The sequence below is a fragment of the Staurois parvus genome, unplaced genomic scaffold (assembly GCF_062004578.1).
Source record: "Staurois parvus isolate SC_StPar_1 unplaced genomic scaffold, SC_StPar_1.0 ptg000030l, whole genome shotgun sequence".
Taxonomy (NCBI): domain Eukaryota; kingdom Metazoa; phylum Chordata; class Amphibia; order Anura; family Ranidae; genus Staurois; species Staurois parvus.
Window position 1 is genome coordinate 999,450 of NW_028317826.1, and position 19,073 is coordinate 1,018,522.

Genomic DNA, 19,073 nt, shown 5'->3' on the forward strand with positions numbered 1-19,073 from the left:
GGAAGCATGCATGTGATTTGGAGCCAGCTACAAGATAAGTAAGAGAGAAAAGTGGTTTAGTATGATAATGAAGAACAATCTGAAATCTACTAGTTACAGCTGATCTCCAAGCAGATAAAAAAATGCATTTTTTTAAAGTGGTTGTAAACCTCTGACATGAATTATGAACAAAGCATATCCCTCTATAGTATGTGCTTGTCTCAAGCCAAAGAACTAAGTGTCATTTCTGTCTGCTGCTTCATTCCTTTGCTATCTGCTTTCTGACACCAAGAAAAAAAAGGTGACAGGGGGGGTACCTTCAGCACGCAGGCTGTGATTGACAGCCCTCAGCTCTTCTCACTGAGCTCTGCAGAGTGTAACGTTAGCTTCCTGACCCCTACTTTCTGAAGGCTCAGACAAGCTTTAAAAAATTCAACATTCTGAATGGATGTAGAGAAGAGAAAATTGTAGATAAACAGGTACAAGTGATGTAGAAGAATTTGTTTAATTTCTGTGTATCATAAGAGGCCAGTCACTTCGTTGGGTGTATGTGAGGGTTTACTACCACCTTAAACCATTAAAATGTATTTATTTTATTAAGCCATGAAGGCACCTGATACTGATCCCTTGCAGTACCTGTACAGCAGAGCTCAGATTAAGAGAGGGAAGAAACAGCACAATAGGGGTCATTTAATAAAACTGAAGGTAAAAAATCATCAGTGTGCAGCTCCCCCTGCAAACCCCCCCCCCCCAAAAAAAAATTAAGATGAGCCTGATCTTCATCCAGAGTTCTCCCGGCTCTCTCTCTTTCCTCATTGGCTGAGACACAGCAGTGGAAACCATTGGCTCCTGCTGCTGTCAATCACAGCCAGTGAAGAGAGAGCTGGGGTGGAACTGAGTCATGCTCTGTGTGTTTCATAGACACTCAGAGGTGGCTCAAGAGCGAGCATGCCCAACTGCCGCCAGTGCAATCAGCTTTCTTGCTGGGGGCACTCAGCAAGAGGGAGGACTACAAGCACAGGCAGGGACCAAACAAGAGGTGGATTGGGGCTTCTCTGTGTAGCCCCATTGAGCAGAGCAGGTAAGTATAGCATGTTTGTTATTTTAAAGAAAAAAAATCTCATCAATCTACTGCTTCTCCTTTCACTGTCCAGTCATAGACTGGGAGCGGGACCAGACCTAGGTTTTAGTGAACTGCAGCAGAGAAAATAATAGTTTTCCTCTGTGAAGCAGAGCTGTGTTAATCTCAGGGCTGGATGGACAGGAAAACAAATCCTTTGGCAGGTAAAACAACTCTCTTGTCTCTATTTGATTTGTGCACTTAGTTGTTTACCTAGAGTTCAGCAAAAAAGCAATGTAGCTAGCTAACTATAGCTAGAAGATTCATTTGTAGTTGTGGACTTGTTCCCTCTCTGCCTCTAGAACAGCTTGTTTTTCAAACAAATCAAACATTTGTGTTCCAATGCTGTCTCCGTTAATTTGCTCCCAATATATCAGCGCTTGTACAATGCTCACTTTACCGAACCTGCACAGTTTTCATTTTAAAGTTTAATGAAATCATGATTTTTTGTATAAAAGTGGATATTTTAATCCCAAAAGCTTCCAGAAATAATGCCCTGTTCAAGGGCCAACACGACCTAAAAGCGCTATTTCAGTTCTGGGTGGGTACCAGCGGATTGAATCACTCATTAGCTTTTTATATCTTTTGGAAGCGCCAGTAGCCAGATGTTTCAATGCTCGTCTATTTCTCCTCCTCCCGCCATAACGAAGGTGTCCTTTCCCTGCAGCTGGATTCCCCAATTATCTGTTTATTGTACAGTATAGAGAATCCACAGGGGAGAAGCTAACGCTATCATTTGGCTTTGTAATGCTGCGGCAGTTCACTGGCGGCGAGGGATAGAAAGGGAGAAAAGTTTAAACAGCTGGTGAGGCTGTAGTTAAGTGGACCTGTTGATTTGCCCAACATGGCACATTCAGCACATCTCTGCAATATATGCTCATTTTCTATGATTTGTCCATATAGAAAAAGCACTGCAAGTACAAAAAAATGATATATAGAAAAAAACAACCCTTGGAAACTAGAAAAACATAGCCAGCACTCAGATTTGTGATACACAATCCTCAAAACCATTATACAACAGTGCATCACTAAAAAACATAAATGTGTGATATAAATGAGAAACAAAATAATTAATAAAATATTAAGTATCCAAAAAATAAGCCTGAAATACAAAACCGAAAGCTCCCAGTGTCCATGTAAAAAGTAGTCCGAAAAAATTCTCCAATAAGTGCTTCTATAAAACTGACTAAGAGGTTCCTTGCCAGAAGGTATGTGACCATATATGAGGATATGGTCATAAAGCGCTCAAAGTATATGGACATCTGGCTCCTGAAATCCTCTAGCGACTGGCTCAAATCCAATGCTCTAGCCCAGGCATACCGATGACATATGGAGTGAAGGGAACTCTCATAGTGTAGTAAAAGTCTGTTTTTAAATTGATTAACATCACAGATAAATGTACACTCACATATCTAATAATACCATTCTATAAGCCGCTGTCTCGATTCGCAATACCACTTTCCATGTTGGTGGTGCCACATCCACTGACCTGACCCGATGTGTTTCGTCACAGCAGATGTCATCATGGAGAGGGGCAGAAATGATAGTACACAAACAAGAAAAAAGCCCAAAACCACACAACAACTAAAACCCAGATGTCAGAGGACTGAAAGCAGCTTCATCCTGGCTCCATTCATGAAGTGACTAAGCCTTGTGGTGGGGTGAAATTCATAGTAGGGTGTGAACTCCCTTGGAATAACTGGTTTTCTGCCGCAAAGTGTGATCTGATCCTCATCTAAGTTACAACAATACTATAGAGAAACACAATGTGCTTAAGCTGATAACACACAAACAATTTTAATTTCTTATGTCTTTATTGAACACACCCATTAAACATTCACAGTGCTGGAGGAAAAAGTAAGTGAACCCATAGACTTAAGCCTCACACACATGATGAGAATATTGGACGAATGGTCATCCATTATTTTTTTTCGCATTCTAGTCTCATATCGTAAGTGAAGAGGTTACTAAAGTTACGAAAATTCTTGAACGACAGAAAGAAAATTTGGAATTGATGTACTTGTATTGTGTTTTCAGATGAAGACTGTAGTGTTTCAACTAAAATCGTAGGATCTGGTATCATACAAGAAACATTTTTGTACTAACATTTTTGTACAAATAATTTCAGACGAAAGCTGTGTACTAACGATCAGACTATTGTATTTTTTGGATGATTTTCTGATCAAGTGTACTAGGCTTAATTACTATGTAAGCTAATTGGGTTAGATTCTGCTAATCCTATGAACGTGCTGATAAGGGGTGTTTGGAATGCAGCTAAAAATTGTTGATTGTATAAACAGAAGTCCTAATGTAGCCATGTTATGAAAGGTGGGTCACTGCTACTCTGTCTCTTATTTTAAAAAATGTCATGGGTGACCTGGATCCTGAACAACCTGGCTGTCTGGCTCTCCCATGCAGCCATTTTGGGGTGCCCAGTATGAATTATCATCACAGAACCCAGCTGAAGTCTACAATACGTAAGTCTTTGAACAGGCAGGGTGTCCATGGCAGAACACCATGGAGGAAGCCTCTGCTGTTTAAAAAAAAAACATTGTTACGCAACTGAAATTTGCCAAAGGGCACCTTGACAAACCACAATGCTACTGGGAAAATGTTTTGTGGCCTGATGAAATAAAAGTTGAATTGTTCGGGAAGAATACTCAGCACTGCCACTATGTATGGTGCAAAAAACGGCACAGCTTACCGACATGAAAACATAATCCCAACGTTAAGTATGGTGGAGGAAATATCATGAGTTGGGCTTGCTTTGCTGCCTCAGGGCCTGGACCACTTGCCATTATCGAGGGGAAAATGAATTCCCAAGTTTACCAAAATATCCTATAGGATAATGTCAGGGTGGCTGAATCTTAGTAGAAGTTGGGTGATGAAGCAGTACAATATCTCAGTGTACATTTTAGAGATATTCATGTTACCTACAGGAAAGCTTTATTATAAGCTTAGCTGTAGGTAGAAAGAAAAAATGAGAGTTTCCTACCACTTTAACTGCAAGGGTTCACTTACTTTCTCCTCTAGTGAATGTTTATTGGGTGTGTTCAATAATGACATGAGAAATTAGAATTGTTTGTGTTATCGGCTTAAGAATATTGTTTCTATTGTGTTCACTTAGACGAGGATCAGATCACACTTTATGGCAAATTACTACAGAAAACCAGTGGTTCACATACTTTTTCCAAGGGGTCACACATTTTTTTTTGCCACTGTAAGTTACCTCTAATGAGGTATGCCCCAACTCTGGCTGCTGCAGTTTTTGTTCAGTCTCCTACTTTTATTAAGTCTGGAATCTACCATTGGTGCCAAACGTCTGCCACTGAGACCTGTAGTTGCTTCATCCAGAAAAAGTCTTGTATTCTTTACACAAAAAAGAAAGCACTCTGTGATTGGAGGAGGGGAGATTGTGATGTTCATCCGCACCTCCTACATTTACTGAATGCCTTGCAAGGCTCTTTTTGTATGAAAAGAGGAAGTGCCAACCGAAGGACCCACTGTGATTAGTGTACTGCAGTCCAAGCTGCAAGTCTGAACACCAGATGTTTGGCGTCAATGGGAGACTGCAAGCGCAACCCCTGGGTGCTGTCACCTCCCAGCCCTTTAAGGGGTTTCTGGTGCCAGGAGGCGGGGTTTAAGGCCATGTGACCACCGTGACTGGCTGTCACAGTGGTCACATGATCGGAAAGCTCCAGATCACCAACAGCAATTGGGAGCTTTTCGTGAGGTGCCGGTAATTGCTCAAGGCAGGGGCGGACTGACAACTCATGGGGCCCCCGGGCAATAGGGGTTCATGGGGCCCCTGTGTCCTTGCCCAAACTCAAAAAAGCCTATGAAAAAGGTACCAGGGGCATCTCATGGGGCCCCCTACTGACCCCGGGCCCTCGGGCAGTGCCCGAGTTTCCAAATGGTCAGTCCGCCCCTAATGATGAGGTTATAACTTGTGACTGTTTCACGTTGTGTCTATGCTTGAAAACTAAATCAAGGTCTATAGCAGTTTTTCAGCCAGGGTTCAATGGAACCCAAAGGTTCCTCCAGAGCTTGCTAGGGGTTCCTTGATCAATGAGCCATTTCTGCTTCTCAGATAAGGTTCCACTGATCTTTTTAGCTATCTATAAGGGGGTAATAAATCACAATGTTCACAAGTGTTTCCAAATGGTCAGTCCGCCCCAGGCTCAAGGCGCACACTCTCAGCACATGTTTGTTTACAATGGGTACGCAAATATGCATCAAGGCCCAGCTGAGCGGCTGCATATTTTCATACCATCAGTGCCAAGAAGATAATGAAAGTAAGAGATTTAACAAAAGCTGCGACAGCCAGAGATGGGTACAAATCATTAGAGGGAACTTATCTGTACTGTGCAAATATGCAAAATAGTTTTGCCACATACAATAATTCAGCTTTTACCACATGACCTCTGGAATGTTTTACCGACCTTCATGACCAGGTTTTTTTTTGCTATTTGGCACTGTGCTACTTTACCTGGCGATTGCGAGGTCATGCAACACTGTACTCAAATTACATTTATATAATTTTTTTCACACAAATAGAGCTTTCTTCTGGTCGTATTTGATCACCACTGAGATTTTTAGTTTTTAATTATATAAAAAAAAGTTAAATTTTTTGGAAAAAAATTATATATTCTATTTTCTTTTATAAAACATATAAAAAAATTATAAAAAATCTAATTTCTTCATACATTTTGGCCAAAATGCATTCTGCTACATGTCCTTGGTAAAAAAAAAAAATCCCAATAAGTGTATATTAATTGGTTTGTGTGAATATTGTAACTGTAATTGTCAAATTGTAATATATGTTTGAAAATGGATCAGTCCTGATGTACTGCCATCCTATCTCTTTTCTTGAGGCCCTAAAAGGCCAGGACAGTACAAATACTCCCAAAATGACCCCTTTTTGGAAAGTAGACATTCCAAGGCATGGCAAGTTTTTTTAAGTGTTTTGTCACAATTGTTTTAGAAAAATTAAGACATTTAAAAAATGTGGGTTTTTTTTCTCAATTTGTTTTTACATACTGTCACCAGTGCAGTACAGCGTCATCACATGACTGGTGTGGCAGTAATCGGGGATACTGACTGGTACTCAATACATTGAGACAGTGACCTAGAACAGCTAACACTTCAGACTTTTCCCATTGACTCCTAAAGTACTGCAGTTATAGGGCCAGCATAACAGCCAGGCAACTAGCATTTTCAAGAGCTCAGTAATGGCAGCCTCAGATTTATCTGAACAGGAAAACACAGACAATATTTTTAGAACTTTAGGAAATCATTAGAGATGAGCGAATCGAACCAGGCGAACCGGAATTCAAGTCGAATTTCAGGAAATATTCGATTCGCGTCGAATCCGAAATTTTGCCTACTTCGGGTGCGCGAATCGAATATTTCCCGATCAGCCGGCAAAAGTGTCCCTGCAGTGAGCTCCGCTATTTCTGACAGTTCTCTGACAGAAGGAACACATGTTTAGCGGTTGAAACATTGTATCTATTAGTTTCCATTTAGGATACAGATGTTTCAACCGCTGTACATGTGAAGAAGCTGTCAGAGAACTGTCAGAAATAGAGGAACTCTGCACATACACTTTTTGCCGGCTTGGAATTATTCTTATTTTCATCCTACTTCTTCTTCTTCTTCATCCTCATCCTCATCCTCAGAAGAAGAGGATGAGGATGAAGAACAAGAAGAAGAAGAAGTAGGATGAAAATAAGAATAATTCCAAGCCGGCAAAAAGTGTATGTGCAGAGTTCCTCTATTCTGCAGATACACTTAGAGGAGCTCTGCAGATACACTTAGAGGAGCTCTGCACATACACTTTTTGCCGGCTTGGAATTAATCTTATTTTCATCCTACTTCTTCTTCTTCTTCTTCTTCATCCTCATCCTCATCCTCAGAAGAAGAAGAAGAGGATGAGGATGAATAAGAAGAAGAAGAAGTAGGATGAAAATAAGAATAATTCCAAGCCGGCAAAAAGTGTATGTGCAGAGTTCCTCTATTCTGCAGATACACTTAGAGGAGCTCTGCACATACACTTAGAGGAGCTCTGCACATACACTTTTTGCCGGCTTGGAATTAATCTTATTTTCATCCTACTTCTTCTTCTTCTTCTTCATCCTCATCCTCATCCTCAGAAGAAGAAGAAGAGGATGAGGATGAAGAAGAAGAAGAAGAAGAAGAAGTAGGATGAAAATAAGAATAATTCCAAGCCGGCAAAAAGTGTATGTGCAGAGTTCCTCTATTCTGCAGATACACTTAGAGGAGCTCTGCACATACACTTAGAGGAGCTCTGCACATACACTTTTTGCCGGCTTGGAATTAATCTTATTTTCATCCTACTTCTTCTTCTTCTTCATCCTCATCCTCAGAAGAAGAAGAAGAGGATGAGGATGAGGATGAAGAAGAAGAAGAAGAAGTAGGATGAAAATAAGATTAATTCCAAGCTGGCAAAAAGTGTATCTGCAGCACTCCTCTAAGTGTATTTGCAGAATATCATTTATGGAAACAAATAGATACAATGTTTCAACCGCTGTATGGAAGGAATGTCCCATAACTGTCAGAAATAGACTATTTCTGACAGTTCTGGGACATTCACTCCATACAGCGGTTGAAACATTGTATCTATTTTTTTCCATAAATGACATTCTGCAAATACACTTAGAGGAGCGCTGCAGATACACTTTTTGCCAGCTTGGAATTAATCTTATTTTCATCCTACTTCTTCTTCATCTTCTTCTTCTTCATCTTCTTCTTCTTATGAGGATGAGGAGGATGAGGATGAAGAAGAAGAAGAAGTAGGATGAAAATAAGAATAATTCCAAGCCGGCAAAAAGTGTATCTGCAGAGCTCCTCTAAGTGTATCTGCAGAATGTCATTTATGGAAAAAAATAGATACAATGTTTCAACCGCTGTATGGAGTGAATGTTCCATAACTGTCAGAAATAGACTATTTATGACAGTTCTGGGACATTCACTCCATACAGCGGTTGAAACATTTATGGAAACAAATAGATACAATGTTTCAACCGCTGTATGGAGTGAGTGTCCCAGAACTGTTAGAAATAGTCTATTTCTGACAGTTCTATGACATTCCCTCCATACAGCGGTTGAAACCGCTGTATGGAGTGAATGTCCCATAACTGTCAGAAATAGACTATTTATGACAGTTCTGGGACATTCACTCCATACAGCGGTTGAAACCGCTGTATGGAGGGAATGTCATAGAACTGTCAGAAATAGACTATTTCTGACAGTTCTGGGACACTCACTCCATACAGCGGTTGAAACATTGTATCTATTTGTTTCCATTTGTTTTCATCTCCAAGGACATTTAAATTAAAGGTACAGTGTTCTGCACTAATTTAAAGGCTCTCTGAAGCCTAGAAACCCTTTTAATAAGTTAAATTCGTAGCGAATTAATTCGCATCGAATCGAATTTCATACTGGAATTCGCCGAATCAGCCGAATCGAATTTTTGAGAAATTCGCTCATCTCTAGAAATCATCAAACAAGCTCACTGCCTCTGGTGTCACAAACACATAGGCTTTCCTCAATGGGTACCTGGAAGAAACTAAAAGTATAGAAATAGTTCACCAAAACACAAAGTGAAAGAGTCCAAAGTGTCTTTGAAGTCATTGTAAACCTTTGAACAAAGTAAATCCATCTGTACTTACCTCTACCGAAAGCACTGAGTGTGATTTCTGTCTCTTCGCTCACTCCTCTGCTATCTGCAATCACTTTTGATAGTCTATGCTGACACCAGACAATCACTGAAGACAGCTCCAGTCTCAGCTGTGCATGTGGCCCGATGAGATTGTATGGGTGAGGGGAGTCCATTCCCTCCATTCAGATTTCAGATTACACTCAGCTCCCGCTCTATGCAGTGCAGTGTGTGACATCAGATCCCCTCACCCTGCCTTCTGAAGCTTGGAAAAGCTGTGTCAATTTTGGATGGATGTAGAAAAGAGAGGGCTGCAGATGTAATACAACAAATACAACTCATGTAGTAGAATTTTCTTTATCTCTCTGTATCATCTGAGGCTAGTCAGTTCACTGGGTATATGTAAGGGTTACAAGCATGTTAATTGTTAGATAATAACAGTCAACATGTTTTAGGGACAACATAACTTCCCCTTCATAATGGTCTCCAAACTTTGGCCCGGGGGCCAGATGCGGCCATTTTCTTGCTTTTATCTAGCCCTTGGAGCACACTATTTCATCCACTGACACCAAGAATGGGGCATAATTCCCCCCATGACACCAATGAAAGGGGGCAATTCCTCCCAATGACACCAATGATGGGGCACATATCCTCCCAATGACACAGCACAATTCCCTACAATGGGGCACAATTCCTCTCACTGGGACCAAAGATAGAGCATTGCTTGCTCCCATTGATGCTGAGACATTTTCTACTCCTAATGCCCACAGTCCAACCCCCCTAAAGTCTGAAGGAAATTAAACTGACCCTTTGTATAGAAAGTTTGGAAACCCATGGTTTAGATGAATGAAAGACGGATTTGAAGGGACTTAAGGGCCTTTTTTATGGTTGAACTGGGTGGACTTTTGTATTTTTTCGGCCAGACTAACTATGTAAGGGAAACTATAACCAAATGGATATATATTTGATCTGGTGCGGTTCAGCTGCTGCTTACATCGTTATAATTATTATAATCCCAATCCTAAAGGAGATTTTGAAACCCAGGCAAGGTGGGTGGAGGATTTCTCCTCTCTGTGTTATTGTATTCTAATGGCGAGGACTCCACTGTCAGCATAAATTGCTCAGAATTGAAGTCGATTGGCTGAAGCTATGATTGAATGAAACATTTTCAACATCCCATCTGACAAAAGTCAAAGATTAGATCGACTTCTGTTAAGCAGGAATGGCCATAAATGGATCGGAATTTGGCCATTCTCTGTGCCAGAAGCATTCCATGGCAGCTGCTGGTCTCATTCCAGCATTCTGGTTTTGGCTGAGCTGCATTTTCCCTGTCTGACTGTCCACCTGCATGGTGACTAAAGTAGACACTCTGGGTGAAGACCAAACCTGTTTTAAGCCTGCCAAGCCCATAATGTTTTGCTTGTGATTACATGTGCTTTATATTTCCTGTTTTCTTACCTTCTTCCTGTACCTTGACCTTCATCTTCACCAGAGCCCTGCCCTACCTGCAAGGTTTGATTCCTTTGTTGATGACCTTGGATTAGACTTTGACTATGCTTAGAACTCAATCTGCCTTTTGACCATAGATTTGACCCTGACTACTTGTCACATACCTAAGAGAAGACTGAAATAATGAGGTCGGCCTCTCTTGTATCTCCAGGCCAGGCCCCACTGAGAGTGGAATAGAGGGTGCTGAGGGACAGGAGGAACATGAGTGCCAGCAGATATTGATAAGAGATGCGGTCCCAAGGACACTGGGGAACCTTCAGCTCAGGAACAGTAGCCATGCTCAGTAGTCCAGCCAATGTTAAAGGGGTACTCCACTTTCACTGTAGGCCAGGACTTGTCACTCATCAGAGCTTTCAGCAGACTTGCGGCCAGAACACTCAGCGAAGTGCAGAGATGCAACAGCAGACAGCCAGGCAGGCACTCAAATAGGTCTGGATACCAAGATCAGAGGCAGAAACATGTTCACAGAATTAGTCAGGGACATCAACAGGTGGGCAGCGAGGTACCAAATCATAAGCACAGCTGAAGTCAGAAACATGCCAGGTCAGGAACTAATGAAAACTCAAGAGCAGAATCCGAGATCAGCTCAGGAGCAAGCAAGAAAGCAGGACACAGGGAACAGCTGAAAAACAGTCAGCACTTAAGCATGGGCAGAAGCATCCTTAAATTGTCAGTCTGGCACCAAAATGCACTGTGCACGTGCTTGTGCCCATGCGCATCCCTGCATGGATGCATGCACCTGGTTACCATTCTGCAGAGAATGCCTCATTCATGCGCATTTCTGTTTGCAAGGATTTCCCAGACACTACTCTGTGAACGCTGCCTGCCTTGAATCCAGACTGTCACTGGACCACTCTGCCTGTTTACCAACCACAAGTACCTGTTTGCTGCGCTTAGTTTGCGCCAGCCTGAACGTGGCAGTCAGGCTCTATAGCATTGTGTATAAGACCTGGGGGCAGCCAAGTACCAGTAGGCCTACTTATCTTATGGATGCACATTTGTGAGAACGCGTTGGATGTATTGTAAGGTGAGTTATTGTGTTGCCACATCCATATCCGGAGTGGCGGTGTGAAATTGGTGGTGTATGACAGTGAGAGAGGAACAGTGCCCCCTATGGAGATGTGATTAAAGATGGTAGGAGAGAAGATTGATGCCAGCGCTCCAATTTGTTCTGATGCGTTATCTGCTGCACATCTCATGAGCAGCACACATTGGCGGTGAGCGCACATTTTATGTGGGTGGTGGAGTTTTGTACACACACTGTATCACAGACTGTCACTTGCATGGGTGTTGAATTCTATTACACATAAGAGTACTACACTATTTTTTATTTGTTTTTTGGTGTCACATCAATACAAGAAAGGAATGGAGCAGTCCCCCTGGAGCCACACAAGCAACTGGATGATCTTGTGATGATTAATTCAAACGCTGATGCTGCACTTTATACCAGGGCAGCATATATTTGAGTTGGCAATTCTTCTGACTTCCAGGGGTGGATAGTCCAATTTGTATTGGAGGAAATCGAGTACAACAACACATATATTGCATACAAGGACTACAAACTAATTTTTCATATATCAAGTTGATGGGACTGTCATTTTTGGATTATTAATGTGAGGCAAAACTTGTTTTTCATTTTAAAGAAAGGAAGGGAAGGGTCGTAACCCTGTGACATTTTTTTTGCCATCTGTGTCCAATTGCGGAGATCTCCCTTCACTTCCTTTCCCATAGCCAAACAAGAAGTGAGAGGAAATCTCTGCAAATTAAAGGAATTCCTTGGGACCCCCAGGTCACCAGAACTAGTGTCCCTATTGGAAGATTTCCCCTCTACTACTTTGTTGGTGGGGCGGCACAGTGGCTTAGTGGTTAACACATCTGCCGTGCAGTAAATGGGTCATAGGTTCAATTCCCAACCATGGCGCCTCCTGCATGGAGTTTGCATGTTCTCCCTGTGCTTGTGTGGGTTTCCTCCGGGTACTCCGGTTTCCTCCCACACTCCAAAGACATGCTGGTAAGTTAATTGGCTCCTGTCTAAATTGTCCTAGTTTCATCCCTGGCCATGCGGGATTTCCTGCATGGTAGGGGTTGGGGAAAGACCTGGCAACCTACCCTGTAAAATAATTGCTAAGAGAATTCATGGAAAAAGTGGCTTATGAGTAACGGTCCATGCAATCGCCAAGGGTCAGATACGACTGAATGGATAGATAGATAGAATGTGACCTTATAGCACTGCAGTTTTATTTAGATTGCTATAGGCGAAAAAAACACAGAAGCCAGCTATAGTGCCTGACCACCAATGCTATGGGTAGACAGGACACCGTGCTGATCTGCGTATATTTCTATCCATCTATGGCCAACATAAGCCCCGATGAAGGGGGAGTTTTGTTGCTCCCGAAACGCGTTGGTTATTTTATGTGATAATATCACAAATAAATCTTGGAATCTTTCACTTTGCCGTTTGGCACCCATTCCTATTTCTGCTACAACAGGGCTACTTTAATCTACTTGTCTTAGACTTTGAAGCATTCTTCACTCAAAAGTACCTGTCTGTCTGTAAAATCAACTGTTTCTGTTTCATTGTTTTGCCATTTCTTTCTTTTCCCTTTTTTTTTCAGATCTTTCCTAATTACATTTTTAAAATTCAGAAATCATAAAGCAGTTTAGCAGGCACCTGTGTAAGCCGTGTCTTTCTTGATTTATCTTATTTCTGATAATATTCTCTGCTTGTTTTTTGCATGCCTGCCATTGAGCCGAGACATGGATATTTATCTTCGTACGCAATTAAAATAATTACGGAGCAGGAAAACACAGCTATTATTATGAAGAAAGTAAACCCAGGTTAATGTAAACATCACTTTGAAATGCAAACAGAATATTTTATCATGAAGTGACTGTATGCTTCCTCACGCTCCTGCTGGGAAACAGTACATTTTTTATGACAACGCTACAGTCAAACAAAGAAGTAAAAATATGTTTTAATTTCTCTTCTTGCAGAAAATCCATATGTTATATTGCTACAGAGACACAGTGTGCGCCTCTATGAGTAAATGAGGTTTTATAAATCATTTTTAAGAATTCATTAGTTTTTTTTTTCATTATTTTACAAAGTGTAATGATTTGTGTTGTAGAAAAGTTGACGCTGGCAATGATTTATTCTAAAGAAATCTTTCACTCCAACTTGACTTCTGGTGTATCAATTATTCCTAGTACCAATACATCAGAGCAATCTAAAGTTTTGGTACTGATCTTGGCATGGATTCACTTAATGCTTTCACTGCACACAAGGTAAATGCAGCTCTAAAGGGGTTAAATTATATTTAAAGCCATTTTTTGGGGGGTAGCCATTTTGGGGGGGAGGGGCTAGAATAGGGAATGGTTCAAAACCATAAAAACTTGACCTCCGGAAGATTTACCCCCTTCATGGTCAGGCCATTTTTTGCTTTTTGGCACTGCGGTACTTTAACTAACAACTGCGCAGTCATGCAACAATGTACACTAATGAAATTTATCTAATTTTTCAGCTTCCTCTTGGTGGTATTTGATCACCATTGGATTCTTTGCGCTAAATGAAAAATAAAGACAAAAAAATATTTTTTACTTTCTGCTGTAAAACATATCCAATAAAAAAAATGTAAAAAAAACAAATTTCTTCATACATTTATCCCAATATGTATTCTACTACATATTTTTGGTTAAAAATCCTAATAAGCGTATATTGATTGGTTTGCGCAAAAGTGGCTACTAACTAGAGTATATATATTGGAATTTTTATTTATGTTTTTTTTTTTTCATACTGGCGATCGGCGACTTAAAACGGAACTGCGATAGTATGCTAGGCAATCACTAACTGGTACTTTTTACACTTTTTGGGAACCAGTGACACTAATACAGCGATCAGTGATAAAAATATACACTGACACTGTACTAATTACACTGGCTGGGAAGGGGTTAGACATCTAAGGTGATCAAAAGGTTAACTGTGTGTCTAACCAGTGTTTATGTGTATGTTGTGAGGTGTTTTCACTAAGGGATGTGCCGATTTTTATTCCCTGCTTTGCAGGGAAACAAAAACTGGTACATCCCCACTGACAGCAGATATTATTGTTTAGATTGACAGAGCTCTGCCCTGTCTTCTTCCTCACTGGTCAGCAGGTGCCAAAGGTCAATCATTGTCCAGCACCTGATGATTTGCTTGTGCTGTGACTAATCACAGCACAGCCGGCACACTGGGGAAGCCCACGCGCATTCTATCTGGAAGTGCCAAATCACGTACTAGATACATGAGCTGGCACAGGAGAGCAGTTCTGCCACTATACCCCTCCAGGAAAGGGGGGGGGGGGGCTCAAGAGGCTAAAGTGGTTGTAAACTTTTGAAGTGAAAAATGAACAAAATGTATCCCTCAATAGGTGTACTTGCTTCAAACCAAAGCACATAATGTGGTTCCTAGTTGCTTTCTCTTCCCTCTGCTATCTCTATGACAGTCTTTGCTAATGCCACAGAATCACCAAAAGACAGTAGGTGATTGGTCAGCACAGTGGCTAAGTGGTTAGCACTTCCACCTAGTAGAACTAGGGTAGTCAGTTCAAATTCCAACTACGGCACTATCTGCACAGAGCTTGCATATTGTTCCTGTGTCTGCATGGCTCTTCTCCTGGTTTCCTCCCACAGTACAAAAACACGGTTGTAGGTTAATTATCTCGTGTCTAAATTGGCCCTAGTATGTGTATGTATGATGGGAGTTAGGGACCTTAGATTTTAAGCTCCTTGAGGGCAGGGATTGAAGTGAATGTACAATATATTTGTAAAAGTGCTGCATAAATTACAATGCTATATAAGTACCTGTAATAAATAAAATAAATAAATTGACAGTCTCATCTGTGCATGTTTGCCTATGATCTATATAGAGAGGGGTGTATCCATTCCCTCCACTCAGGTCTCAGGTTACACTCAGCTCTCCTCTCTGTGTTCTGCAGTGTGTGACATTAGAACCCCACCCCCTACCTGATAGAGCTCAGAGATGCTGTGTAGAAAGTGTACTGTAGAAGACTGTAGAGAAGAGAGGCCTGCAGATAAACAGGTACAACTTGTATAAAGGTTTGTTTCATTTCTGTGATCCCTTCACTGGGTACTATGTAAGGGTTTTCAACCACTTTAACAAGCTTTTCTTGATCCCATTTTGGAAATCCTCCATCACTACCTGACACAGCAGAAACTGAGAGGTAATCTCTCCAAAGTAAGGCATGTTGTGGAAAGTAATCACCTGGTACAAGGTTCCCTATCAGCCTGGAAATGGAGCAAACTGGCAAACTGGGACTGAGAGCTGATTGGAAGAAAGAGACACCCCCTCCCCCTTCACATAGCACAGAGGAAGAGAGGTGAGGCTGTGAATCTGTTGGGGGTCCCTCCCCTATCACCATATTTCTCTTGGTGTCAGGAAAACATGTCAGTGTTTGAACTGATAGCATAGGAATGAGGCAGCACCCAGAAACGACACATAGTGCTCTGGGTTGAGAGAAGAACACACTAGAGAGGGATATGCTTTGTCCATATTTCATGTCTGAGATTTACAACCACTTTAAGGCTTATTTAGACTTGCAGAGGGTGTTAAAAACAAGCGTCCCACTTAAAGCAGAACTAAACTCTCTCAATCAACATGAACTATTTTCAATCTTTATGTTGGTAGCATTAGTAATTAGATAGGAAGGTATGTTATTTTTATTTGTCTCCAAATATCACTCAAACCGTCCTCTCCACTTCTCCCACGACCTCCTGCTCGCTAGTTCCCTTATCTCCTCCTCCCATGCTCATCTCCAGGACTTCTCCAGAGCCTCCATATCCTCTGGAACTCCCTACCCCAATCTATACGACTATCGCCTACTCTTCCCACTTTTAGGTGATCTCTGAAAACCTATTTCTTCAGGGAACCCTATCCTGCCTTCAGCTAAGAACCAAATCTTCTATTTCTCCCATCAATCCATCCACCACAGTTATTACCTTTTGTACCACCAGCCCCTTTCTCTTAGATTGTAAGCTCCAAGGAGCAGGGCCCTCCTAACCCTCTTGTATTGTTACTGTATTGTCTCCCGTTATATTGTAAAGCACTGCACAAACTGTTGGCGCTATATAAATCCTGAATAATAATAATAATAAAAAATAATACTTGTTTAATCTTTTTTTATCTTTACACTTCTTCAGTTGCTTCCTGATTTCTGGCCTAGGCCAAAATAATATATCCCATATTTTTTTTCAACTGGGGGAGGGGAGGATTGGCTTTCTCAGCTAAGCATGCCCTCCTGCCTGCAAGCCTGAGCTATGGATAGATGGATTCCAGGGAGTAAATACTACATGAATCATACGCTCTTACTCAAGATGGCTAGAAATGCCATCTTTTTCAAAGTGATTTCTTAACAAAATTAAGCATGGAGACATGGATGGATAGGGGGAGTTGCATTGAATATTAAACATGAATTAAATATTGTTTTCAGTTTGTGGTGCCTAGATACAGTTTAGTTCCACTTTTAGATAAAAAGGCAGCAGATGGGGGTGATCACATATCATGCCCAAGATATAAAGTGCTGAGCAAACTGTTGATGCTATATAAATCCTGAATACTAATAATAATAATATGGTAACTCTGATAAGCAGGGCCCTCTGATCCCTCCTGTATTAACCGATTCCTGTCTGCCCTATAGCAGAAGTACTGCTACAGGGCGGCACGGGTGCTCAAAATCATGTGTATGTATATGTGATTTTGCATTTCCAGGTACGGGGCGTGCACGAGCACAGCCATGCAAAGCAGTGTGCTTACAATGAAACACAAACACAGCCCAGTATGTAAAATGGCACACAGCACACAGTTAACCCTTTGATCGCCCCAGATGTTAACCCCTTCCTGCCCAGTGCAATTAGTACAGCGTCAGTGCTTTTTATTAGCACTAATCACTGTGATGGATGTCAGTGACACCAAGCCAGTTCTCCCAGTGTCAGAATGCCTCCCGCAGTCCCGCTGTAAGTTACTGATCGCCGCCATTACTAGTAAAAAAAAAATTTCCAGTATATATACCGCCATTTGTAATCACTATAACTTTCACATAAACCAATTAATTTACACCTATTGAGATTTTTTTTTTAGCAAAGACATGCAGTAGAATACAATTTATGACAAAATGGAATTTAAATGGAATTTAAAGAGTTAAAACAGGTGGCAAGGAGATGTCATATGGCCACCTCCACGCCTCTCAAATGCCTCGGAAAAGAGATCTGAATGCGGCTTGCTTTTGAGAGGTGAGGCAATGTTACAGCGCATCTGTAAAGAGACCATTTTAGCCCAGAGATTTGCCAACCAAAATCACAAAGTGTCCTGCATTGCATTGCGTTGGTTAAAATCCAGCATGTACTTAGTACCATTTATAATAAATAACACTTCTAAAATGGCTCTGACTGGGGTTTTTATTTTATGATAAACATTTGACTTATTCTGTATCAATATTTGAAATCATCAGCGATTGTTTTTCATTTTATCCTAATCTATTTATTCTTTGTACTTTCAGCTTTTCAGCTTTCCAAGTGTTCATTTTGCCTTTATCAATGTACAAATGAAATGAAATTTGACTCTTGGCTGCATATTAATGGGGAAGTGCTGATATTTTATAACCTCCTTCCATGGGCATTCATTCGTGCCATTAAACGTCTATATCATTGCTGAGATAAAGGCAGAAAGACAGAGAAAATTTACAAATAATGCATGTTTTTCCCCTGTGATCTAGAATGTTAATCATGCAGTTTCAGTTAAAAATTAAAGAGCCTGTATTTTTTGATCATTTTTTTCAATGTTAAAATATCCCAAATCCAACAGGAATATTGGTATTAGAAGTTGTCTCCAAGCCTACTGCTTCATAATTGTCTGAAAATACTAAACTATTCATGCCTGAAACAGTAGCCTGACTTCTATCGGCATTTAATCCTCTGGTGTTTTAGAAACCGACAGCTTTAATCAGCCTTTCTATGTGAGTAAAACTGTAAAAAAATAGCTTCTAAACTGAAGGTTGAAAACATATTTCATCAGGTACCAAAGAAGAAACAACATGTACATGTTTGGCGTTGGGATTCATTCTATAGTTTTTGTGGCTCCACTTACTCCTCGTTTTTTTTTTTTCTGGTTAACTTAGCACAGATAATTATCTAAAGGATATTTCCTCAAGGTGGAATTGTAAATAGAGATGGGGCCTCAGGCGAAAAACTGGTTTACATTTATGCAAAATGGAAACTGGAAACCTATTTTTCTTGTTTAGCAGTGAGGTGAAGGAGCAAGGGACGTAATGGAGAACTGTGTTGAAGTTGGAGTTAGATATGCAGTTCTGTAAAAGCCATATGGATTGAGCTTAGAAGTCACGAGCATAGTTCTTAAAGGACAACTCCACTTTCGTTGAAAATGTATTTCTGAGATAATTACTACACAAGTCTTTTTTGTACTTTAGACCTCAAGTGTAGTCATGAAGGTTATGGTGAGAAGAGACTTTGGGAACCAAAATTCCCTCCAAGCAAAACAACACCCATCTTAAAAGGTAACTGCTGACTCACTCATTCCATCACAAATCCCAAACAATAAGATAAAGAATACAATTATTTTTTTTCCAGGACAGTTCCTGAAAGTGATATTAAAGTTTTATTACAGGCAATTAAAAGAAAAACAAAAAAAAGCCCAGAAATGTCATACTTACCTGGTCTGTGTAATGGCTTTGCACAGAGCAGTCCCGATCTTCCTCTTTTTGGGTCCCCCACCAATGC

General features: G+C 40.8%; 1 long non-coding RNA gene across 1 annotated transcript in view; it reads left to right on the forward strand.

The window, feature by feature from the left end:
• Positions 1-19,073, forward strand: part of LOC149470840 (uncharacterized) — a 146,381-nt gene that overhangs the window by 64,520 nt on the left and 62,788 nt on the right. Inside the window, exon 2 of the long non-coding RNA XR_016307819.1 lies at positions 18,764-18,850. This is a non-coding gene — a long non-coding RNA (uncharacterized LOC149470840). The remainder of the gene's footprint in view (positions 1-18,763; positions 18,851-19,073) is intronic.